The sequence below is a fragment of the Coregonus clupeaformis genome, unplaced genomic scaffold, assembly GCF_020615455.1.
Source record: "Coregonus clupeaformis isolate EN_2021a unplaced genomic scaffold, ASM2061545v1 scaf0885, whole genome shotgun sequence".
Lineage (NCBI taxonomy): Eukaryota > Metazoa > Chordata > Actinopteri > Salmoniformes > Salmonidae > Coregonus > Coregonus clupeaformis.
Window position 1 is genome coordinate 158,236 of NW_025534339.1, and position 3,040 is coordinate 161,275.

The following is a 3,040-nucleotide window of genomic DNA, read 5'->3' on the forward strand; positions in this document are numbered from 1 at the left end:
GTTATTAGTCCTGTCAAACGCAACGTGTTTCTCCACCAATGGTGAGAGAGGGGCTACACAAAAAAGAGGACATGCGCACTTTCTCCTTACACTCAATATTAAGTCCAACTGATGCAACACTGGGAGAAATTGCCTGGGTCTGCAAGTGTGCATTTCAATGTAGGAAATTTGAGAAAAATTAGAACATTTCAAATTACTTTATTAAGCATACTGAGTGACACAAACTCTCCATGAATGTCATTTACTTTAAGCAGTACCTATTTGGTGATGGTGGGTGAATCATACCTATAGGTTATTAATTAATGAAACATTTGAGTGAGACAAACTCTCCATGAATGTCATTTACTTTATGCAGTACTATTTGGTGATGGGGGGTCTGAATGGGGGATCTGAATCAATAGGGGTCTGAACCTATGTGGCTCTGGTAATGTGGTGATGGGGGGTCTGAATGGGGGTCTGAATAATGCCTATGTGGCTCTGGTAATGTGGTGATGGTGGGTCTGAATGGGGGTCTGAATAATGCCTATGCGGCTCTGGTAATGTGGTGATGGTGGGTCTGAATGGGGGTCTGAATAATGCCTATGTGGCTCTGGTAATGTGGTGATGGTGGGTCTGAATGGGGGTCTGAATAATGCCTATGTGGCTCTGGTAATGTGGTGATGGGGGGTCTGAATGGGGGTCTGAATAATGCCTATGTGGCTCTGGTAATGTGGTGATGGGGGGTCTGAATGGGGGGTCTGAACAATGCCTATGCGGCTCTGGTAATGTGGTGATGGTGGGTCTGAATGGGGGTCTGAATAATGCCTATGCGGCTCTGGTAATGTGGTGATGGGGGGTCTGAATGGGGGTCTGAATCATGCCTATGTGGCTCTGGTAATGTGGTGATGGGGGGTCTGAATGGGGGTCTGAACAATGCCTATGCGGCTCTGGTAATGTGGTGATGGTGGGTCTGAATGGGGGTCTGAATAATGCCTATGCGGCTCTGGTAATGTGGTGATGGGGGGTCTGAATGGGGGTCTGAATCATGCCTATGTGGCTCTGGTAATGTGGTGATGGGGGGTCTGAATGGGGGTCTGAATCATGCCTATGTGGCTCTGGTAATGTGCAAGCTATTGGGATGGGGCATACAGTGCCTACCCCTTGACTTTTTACACATGTTGTTGTGTTACAACCTGCATTTAAAATGGATTACATTGAGATTTTGTGTCACTACCCTACACACAATACCCCATAATGTCAAAGTGGAAGTATGTTTTTCGAAATTTTACAAATTCATAAAAAATGAAAAGCTTAAATGTTGTGAGTCAATAAGTATTCAACCCCTTTGTTATGACAAGCCTAAATACGTTCAGGAGTAAAAATGTGCAAGTCAAAATAATAAGTTGCATGGACTCACTCTGTGTGCAATAATAGTGTTTAACATGATTTTTGAAAGACTACCTCATCTCTGTACCCCACACATACAATTATCTGTAAGGTCCCTCAGTCGAGCAGTGAATTTCAAAGACAGATTCCACAAAGACCAGAGAGGTTTTCCAATGCCTCGCAAAGAAGGGAACCTATTGGTACATGGGTAAAAAATAAAAATGCAGACATTGAATATCCCTTTGAGCATGGTGAAGTTATTAATTACACTTTGGATGGTGTATCAATACACCCAGTCACCAAAGATACAGGCGTCCTTCCTAACTCAGTTGCCGGAGAGGAAGGAAACCGTTCATGGGGTTTCACCATAAGGCCAATGGTGACTTTAAAACAGTTACAGAGTTTAATGGCTGTGATAGGAGAAAACTGAGGATGGACCAACAACTTTGTAGTTACTCCACAATACTACCCTAAATGGCAGAGTAAACAGAAGGAAGCCTGTTCAGAATAAAAAATATTCCAAAACATGCATCCTGTTTGCAATAAGGCACTAAAGTAAAACTGCACAAAATGTGGCAAAGAAATTACCTTTATGTCCTGAATACAAAGTGTTATGTTTGAGGCAAATCCAACACATCACATCATTGAGTACCACTCTTCATATTTTCAAGCATGGTGGTGGCTGCATCATGTTATGGGTATTCTTGTAATCGGCAAGGACTAGGGAGTTTTTTTTTTTTTAGGATAAAAAGATCCTAGAGGAAAACTTGATTCAGTCTGCTTTCCAACAGACACTGGGAGACAAATGTACCTTTCAGCAGGACAACAACCTAAAACACAAGGCCAAATATACACTGGAGTTGCTTAGCAAGACGAAATGTATTGTTCCTGAGTGGCCTAGTTACAGTTTTGATTTAAATGGGCTTGAAAATCTATAGCAAGACTTAAAAATGTCTGTCTAGGCAAATATCAACAACCAACTTGACAGAGCTAGAAGAAAATAATAATGTGCAAATATTGTACAATTCAGGTGTGGAAAGCTCTCAGAGACTTACAGAGAAAGACTCACAGCTGTAATCACTGCCAAAGGTGATTCTAACATGTATTGACTCAGCGGTGTGAATACTTGAGTAAAATGAGATATTTCTGTATTTCAATTTCAATAAATTTGCAAAGATGTCTAAAAACATGTTTTCACTTTGTCATTATGGGGTATTGTGTGTATATGGGTGAGAACAGAAATACATTGAATCCATTTTGAATTCAGGCTATAACACAAAATGTGGAATAAATACTTTCTGAAGGCACTGTATATGCTGGGTGGTAGTCCTATTGGCTATAGGCTAGGCAACAGTTCTTAATCATATAGCCTATCTTGGATACAATTAGGTGCTCCTAAAATCTGTGCATTGATGCGTACTGTCAGACCATTCTCTCATAACTCCTATGTGCTTCATGTTGTCATTGAGACCGAAATACTTTGTTCCCAATCCCAAAATAACACGTGCAGTTGCTAAAGGAGTGGAGGGGCGGGTTTACCGCACGCCTGCTTTCCAGTCCCCCTGGCCCTGCTAATAATCCATTCAACACTGTACAGTCGTGGTCAAAACGTTTTGAGAATGACACAAGTATTGGTCTTCACAAAGTTTGCTGCTTCAGTGTTTTTAGATATTTT